This window comes from Palaemon carinicauda, chromosome 16, assembly GCF_036898095.1.
Source record: "Palaemon carinicauda isolate YSFRI2023 chromosome 16, ASM3689809v2, whole genome shotgun sequence".
NCBI lineage: Eukaryota > Metazoa > Arthropoda > Malacostraca > Decapoda > Palaemonidae > Palaemon > Palaemon carinicauda.
This window is the reverse complement of record NC_090740.1, coordinates 110,072,434-110,080,759: the sequence shown is the minus strand read 5'-3', so window position 1 is coordinate 110,080,759 and position 8,326 is coordinate 110,072,434.

Below are 8,326 nucleotides of genomic sequence, written 5' to 3'. Positions count from 1 at the left end.
CAATATATTTATATATATATATATATATATATATATATATATATATATATATATATATATAAATTATATATATATGTGTGTGTGTGTATATATATACATATATATATATATATATATATATATATATATATATATATATATATATATATATATATATATATATGTATGTATGTGTGTGTTTATATATATATATATATATATATATATATATATATATATATATATATATGTGTGTGTGTGTGTGTGTATGCATATGGTATATATATATATATATATATATATATATATATATATATATATATATATATATATATATATCTCAATTTCTCTTTATTTCGAATAAGCCCCAAATAACCCTATACATCGAATCAGGTCTGCCTTAGTATTGCAGATCTAAAAGAAAATTCCCTTTGTGATAAGAATTTCTGACCAAGCAAGGATTCGAACCTCTGCCAGGTCAAAATAGACTGCCACGTCGATTTTGACTCTACATAGGTCCGATCTGGTACTGACCAATGTACTCAATACTTCTGGAATAGTGCCTGTGATGATTAGGGTTTCAGAATACGTAATACTTTTGCAATTAGGGCAATTGCATCCTATAAGGTGGCTCAAGAACACTAGTCAACCCTTTGACTTGCTCGCTCCAAGTGCCACATCCTAGCCTGGCATACCATCTTGCCTGACAGGCGAAACCAATTTAGCAGTCCCGTTTCTCTTGAGGCAAAGGCTTCGGGCGCTTATCTGTTTAGCTGAAGATAAAGCATGCACCAGGGATAGCCATTGAGCTGAGAGCTAGTATACCTACTTTTGTGACTTCAGCAATCCCCCGCAGCTGAGCTGCATGTTAGGTCCAGTACAGACTATGATTCATGAAGCGCGCAGTATTGAATGGATGAGTTGAAAAAACGACTTCTTCAACACGAAACCGCACCGCTAACGTGTTGATGTCGAAGGTTACCTTTGATATCTGGCATTGGGCAGTTCAGTAAAGTTTGTGATTTTAGGCCAATGAGCAAGACTTCGTTTCACCTTAAAGAAAATTCCTCTTTGTAAGCAATTGATTCCTCATTTTTATGGAATTATCAAATATAAAGTTAATTTGAGTACCAAAACTACAAGACACCTGAGAACTACAATCTTTGACAACAAACTCAGTATATACAATGTAGGTATTGCTGCTCTAGGTGAGACTAGTCTCCCAGGTGAGACCTATTTCACAGAAGTGGATGAGCAATACGCTTTTTCTGGAAAGGCTTACCAAAGAGTTCAGCTTGAACTTTTGCTATCAAAACTACTTCCAAACATACCTAAATGGCCCTCGTGCGTCAAAGAATAACCTATGAATGGAAATATTCCACTAGCAAGATAACACTTCTGGACACATCAGTGCCTATACCACAGCATTGCATTCGGAGTAAATAACTAAAAACAGCTTCCATTGTGCCCTGATACAGTTTACAATACAGCAACAGAACTGGAAAGGATGTTTTGTTGAGAAATTTCTTTTGGGGAGAAAATGGCTCTGTGGGGAGGTTCCACAGGTCATCATGGTAGGTCTACAGGCAACATGAATGTTAGTTGCCTAATGCTTATATCCCTATTTTATGAGCACAATCTTCTGATCATAAACTCTATTTTTCCACTCAAAGCTAGGCTCAAAAACACCTGAATGCATCTGATATTCCACACAGGCCAATGCTGTACTATATCATAAGTAGTTAGAATTATGCTAACGATGTCACGTGAATGATTGAATGCTGGATAGATCCCTGACTAGAAAGATCTACGAGTACCTTCAAAATCAACCTCAAATCCACAAGCAGGGCATGCCTAATTATTATTATTATCATTATTAATTGCTAAGCTATTGAGAAATTAATCTGCCTTGACATAAAAGACAGGAAACAAGGGGTAATTTACACGCTCAAATTGCTGAGGGTCTCTCTACCTTAACTTACATTCCCTAGGAAGATCCAGAGACTGAGTAGGTAAGTTCTACCATCTGGGATGAGATGCTGCACAGGCAACTATCGACTTCAATATGTAATCTCACGTAGACTAAGTTTGATGAGAACCATGATACCAACCATAAATTAGTTAAATAAAACCAAAAAGCAAATGACAACATTTTTCAAAAGCCTACTCTTCTACACCAGCCCAAAGATGGAAGGACTTGAGGTCACACAGAACTGCTGATGGGTTAAAAAAAGGCTGAGAAAATTCAAGCCTTTGCTAACTGAAACCGCAAGCATTCAGCACACGCGATGGAACAACGTCCCTAAAGAATAGATTGAGATTCAAAGCCTCTAGGCTGAGCATTTCCATACGATTACTATCATAATGCTGTTGATGAGTCACTTAATGATGCTCTGCCTGACATACCACTCTTCCAGTATTTCAACGAGTTTCCAGAATTTCATGAAGTTCTTAGTAAAGTCAAACATATAAATCTGTGGTTCCAACAGCATTCATGGTAAAATCTTAAACCACTGAGTCTACCTTCTCAAGCTGTAGCAATACAAGAGCATCTATGTCCTATGGATACTTGATGAGGGTTAGATAACAAGAAAGCTTAAATGAAGGAGTAAGGACGAGGCTTACAATTAAGCGCAAAGTATCTTTGGTTGCAATTTTTTTCTGAACTTTTTTTAACTGCAACTGTTAATAGTTTATTTAGGACATGTCTGTTTTGATGCTGTTACTGTTTTAGAATGATATGTTGTTAATTTATTCTCATCATTTATTTATTTCCTTATTTCCTTTCCTCATTGGGCTATTTTTCCCTGTTAGAGCCCTTGGGCTTATAGCATCTTGCTTTTCCAACTAGGGTTGTAGCTTGGCTAATAATAATAATAATAATAATAATAATAATAATAATAATAATAATAATAATAATAATAATAATAATAATAATAATAATAATAATAATAAAGAAATTTTACCCCAAAGTTCACCCAATAAACAGCCAGATGAAATGTGTGCCCCAAGGGCTCTCCTTACTAGTGGGTCCTAGTACCTCAATATTCCTTCCACAGCTCACGACTTTCACAAAAAAAAAAAAAAAAAAGAAAAAAAAAAACCTTTAGTGACAAACGTTGGTACCTACGGACAGCTTATCATTGGCCATAATCTAGCCAGACAGTATTTCATTTCTATGATATAGATTTCTTATTTTCGTTACTTTTCCTCTCTTTTATTATGAATTTTGCTACTTCTTTTCATTGTTTTAGATTTACACTTTTCGTTTTTATATACATGCCCTGTCTTTGTGTCTTCTTCCCAATATGAATAAAATGTCATGTCTTTATTTTTTTTTCTTTCCAGTGGCATTTTAGTTCCAGCATACCAAGTCTAGCTTTCATTATTATCATTCCCTCCTTTGTACTTTATTCTAAAAAAATTCTTTCTATCCCTTTCATCAATTAATCTATCTACTTAATTGTTTACGCATAAATATTTATTTCTCTACAATATTAACTGTAATAATTGGTTGCATAAACCTACGAAATTTAATTAAGGAAATTCTTTCTCTCCCTTTCATCAATTAACCTGTCTACTGATCTGTTAACACATAAATATTTATTTCTCTAAAATATTAACTGTAATAATTGGCTGCATAAACCTAGAAAATTCAATTAAGGAAATCTTATTTTACTTGACCTATGCTAGGTTATCCCTAAACTGGGCTATACCAACCTATACAACTGAGGAACTCACATAAATAAGGAAATCATTGCTTCAAAATATAAAATTATATATAAAAACAAATTGTAATGGATATACGAATATAAATATTACCTTCATTCAGACCCTCGTCGTGAGAGGGATACTGTGTAGGCCTACCCTACATACAGAAGGTTATACGTCACCTATTCACTATCAAGAACGTGGCCAATTAAATAAGAACTTGATGGATCTATAGAAAGGTATTATTGTACTGTATTGCAGGGTAATGTAACCTAGGGAAAAAAACTACTTTTTTCTATAGAAAAACACCATATATTTTCTGTTCAAAATTATATCCTGTAATACAGTAAAACTAATAGTGAATTATAGACTCCCTTCACAATATAAAAAAAAAAAAAAAGTTTAGCTCATACAAAGATCAAATTTATAATACTGTACATCCTGCTACCGTTTTACATTAGTATATCCTTTCCATTTTCTATAAAGCTACAGCTTGCACTCGTTTTCTATGATAAGATTATTTTGCCATATAAGGTTATGGTGACACTGGAAATTTTGATAATTATAAAGTAAAAGCACGAAAAAAATTACGAATAATTAATAACTAACACTTCGAAATTAAACAAAAGGTAGGATTGTAGAAAAAAAAAGTTGAATAATGTTGGAGTTTAAAAAGAAGAGGGCTAACCAGCAATATAATGCTACACTCTTTGCCTCGGTTTCATCTCCTGAAGTTAGATTTGAAGTTGCTGAATCCCTTAATAAAAATCTAGCTGAAATTGGTGCATGGGGCAAATTATGGGGCATGAAGTTGAACCCTAAGAACTCAAAATATGATTGTAAATGGGTCAACGGCAGTGGGTTGTCAACATCTACAACTCCATATTGATAATGTTTCTTTAACTACATGAACTAAAATTTTAGGTGTGATTCTTGATTGCAAATTTACTTTTGAGAAACACATTCGATCTAATTCTTCAGTTGAAAATATGGCATATTGAGAAATTATTTTCAAGATGTTTATCAATCTATTCTGAAGAATGTTTTTTTTTTTTTTTTTTTTTTTTTTTGACCAGGCTGACATGAGTCTTTTTTAGTTTATATAGGACATATCTGTTTTGACGCTGTTACTGTTTTTAGAATTATATATTGTCAATTTATTCTCATCATTTATTTATTTCCTCATTTCCTTTCCTCACTAGGCTATTTTTCCCTATTGGAGCCCTGGGCTTATAGCATCTTGCTTTTCCAACTAGGGTTGTAGCTTGGCTAATAATAATAATAATAATAATAATAATAATAATAATAATAATAATAATAATAATAATAATAATAATAATAATAATAATAAAATGTTTTAATTATCTTAATTTGTCTGGTCTCCAGTTGTTGATTTTATGTTCATCTTAATTTGTTAAGCAAAGGATTTTTCATTCCAGATCTTAATATTAATCTTTAACACCGTCGTTCAATTACTTCTCTATGCATGTTGCCTAAGATTTATTTTCATAATTTTACCTTCCTTTGCATTCAGGTCTTCCTAGATTGTATTATCCTGTACGTAGCAAAAGATATGTAGTCAATTTTATCAGGCATGACTTCTCTATCATATGGCTCAACACTACATAGTATTCTAGAAGTTTTATTCCAGCTGTAACTAAGTTGTGGAATGATCTTCATAATCTGTAACTAAGTTGTGGAATGATCTTCATAATCTGTAACTAAGTTGTGGAATGATCTTCATAATCTGATAGTTGAATAGATAGTTCAGAATACCAGCGAATGTTCTCTATGTTGAACAGGCTGACATAATTCTCTCCTCGTAGTTTGTATGTAACGGATCTATTTTAACGTTTTTACTAATCTTGGGGTGTCTTATATTCATTATTCATTACTATAGATTATTCATTTCCTTATATCCTTTCGTCACTTGGCAATTTTACCCTGTTTGAGCCCTTAGGATTGTAAGATCCTATTTTTGTAATTAGGGTTGTAGCTCTGGAAATGAAATAATAATAATAATAATAATAATAATAATAATAATAATAATAATAATAATAAATTTGAGACTATAGTCTGTCTAGAATGTCATGAAACATCGAGTAGGTTTGCGGCGATGCCAAACTTCCTCAAGACTTTTAATCTGACTCAAGCTAATCCCAGCATCCTTCCATTCCGGGTCGTAAATTTCCTTTTTAATCCCATAAACTGGATCTTTCCAGTCACACAAAAGCTGAATGGCTGTTGTGGATTAAGTTGACCTTGTGTTTCGAAAACAGCTCATAAAGTTGATTGCTTTGTTTATTTTAAAAACATTCATGTAAAAAAAATTTTTTTAGGGAGAGTTCGAGCACCATATAAAGTACGGGAGACAAGTAAATGTCCTGTAATACATATCGTAGTATTTCTACAACTTTGAAGAGATCCATCTCAGATGAAAATAAAAATTCAACGTTTTGTACCCAACGATTAATCTAGTTCAGTACAATACTGGAATCTTAATGTACTAAATGTTTTTGAGCTTTATTACTCATAAAGCTTTAACTTTTATTCTTTATATAATTTGAATTCTGATTGAATCGGTTTATATTTGAACATTATCAAATGTGTAGTCTGGTTCTTGAAGATATCTGTTGCCTGGCACTCTCTCTCTCTCTCTCTCTCTCTCTCTCTCTCTCTCTCTCTCTCTCTCTCTCTCTCTCTCTCTCTCTTACCATATTTGTTGTAGAATTGATGAATGTGCCAAACATCAAATATTTCATGAAATAATACTTTTCTCCGTTAAAAAAATTTCTTGGATTTTAGGATAATGAAACGATAAAATTAATAGACATTTTCTTTAAAATAAGGCACTGTTTTAGTATAAAAATAAAATTGTCTTGGTTAACAGGATGTAAATTCTCATATGAGGATGAAACCTCTAACATAGAAACAAGGAGTAAAACAAATGTATGCAGTGAAATCAATAATGATTTTTCCCATAAAATAAATTGTTTACAAAAATATGTTGCTTACCGTCACAGGATAAAACTAAACAACAAAATAAAACAGAAGTTTTCATTAAATTAAATCAAGATAATCCTCCTGTGTTTTTCAGCATTAATGTGTTCTATACTATTCTTCATCAGATGAAGTTACTTCTATAACAAATAAATCAACAAACTGATTCACAGCAACATCATTCTCTGTGTCTTTCATAATGATGTCTTCAACATGATTAACGGCATTTTTCCAATTTTCTGCTGTCACGCATGACAGTGCCACTTGCAGCAAAGATGTTAGATCTGCCATTTTAAATGTATTCCTTTTGGCTACATAGTCTTTAACCTGCGCCCAAATGAGTTCAATTGCACTATAATGGCAGTGATAAGGTGGCAGCCTCACGACCCTGTGACCTTTTTCCAAAGCTATTTTGTCGATGACATATTTTGGAGCATTTCCATGTTTCACTGCTTTCACCATTTCAAGCAATTCACACCGTCAGATATTCTGGGGAATTTTCACCTTTATTTCTTAACCAGTCTTGGATCGCTCCCTTTGTGCTTGCCATGGTAGGAGGTTTGTCACTTTGCACTGAATGGTATAATGCGTTGTCCATAATTATGACGGACTGTTGTGGTATATTGGGTATGAGCTGCTCTCGAAACCATTTTTCGAATACAATGTGATTCATTTGGTGGTGATAGTCACAGTCATTCTTTGCTTGGAATACCAACTGTGCATTTGGCACGAATCCTTGCTCAGATCCAGCATTGCAAAATGATAATTCTACTCCCTTTCCCGCTTGGTGGGTTTATTCCAGTTGCTCCTGTCGAACTTTTATCCATCCAACACTTGGTGACTGTATAATTCTGATTAATCCAGGTTTCATCCAGAAATATAACAGACTTTTTCCTGTACCCCTAATATTTTTCATTTCACGTAGGAACTTGGTCCTGGCACTTGCAATATCACTTCTCTCCAGTAGAAATTTCCGGCCGTTAACTCTTCCGTATTTAAATCCAATTTCTTTAAGTATCTTACGTAAAGATTCTCTACATCCACTAAATCCAATATTTTCTTTGACTTCAAGTAGAATGCTATCCAGCGTTGGAATTTCCTTTCTGACATAATAACCGAGAACTGTCCTTCGTAAAACGCGCTGATCAAATCCATCGATGTTGGTTACAGTTGGTGGTCTTTTCCTTTTCTTTACGTTAAAAACGGGAGCTTCATTTTCTTCTAAGCTGTCTTTTCCTTCCTTACAAATGCGATATATCGTACTTCTGCACTGCTTAGTTGCATTCATTGTACGTTGTACTGCCTTGTCAAAGCCATGCATAACAGTTTTGTCTCCTTTCTCCCTTTTGAAGTACTCGTGGACATTGAATATGACTTCTTGCGTCTGAGCACTTAATTGCTGTCGTGGGGAGCCTTCCATCTTAAACCGTCACGCTTGGGTATCAGAACCAAAGTGATAAGCTGCTTAACCTTCCTGACCTGAGACAGAGAGAGATGTGGCAAGGTGTATGCCAAATCTACACTGTTTTTTCGCCTCAAGTGATATTTAATGAATGAAATTGACGCAAAGCGGCAACGTCGGAAACCTACTCTATGTTTCATGACATTCTGGACAGACTATAGTTTAACATATCCT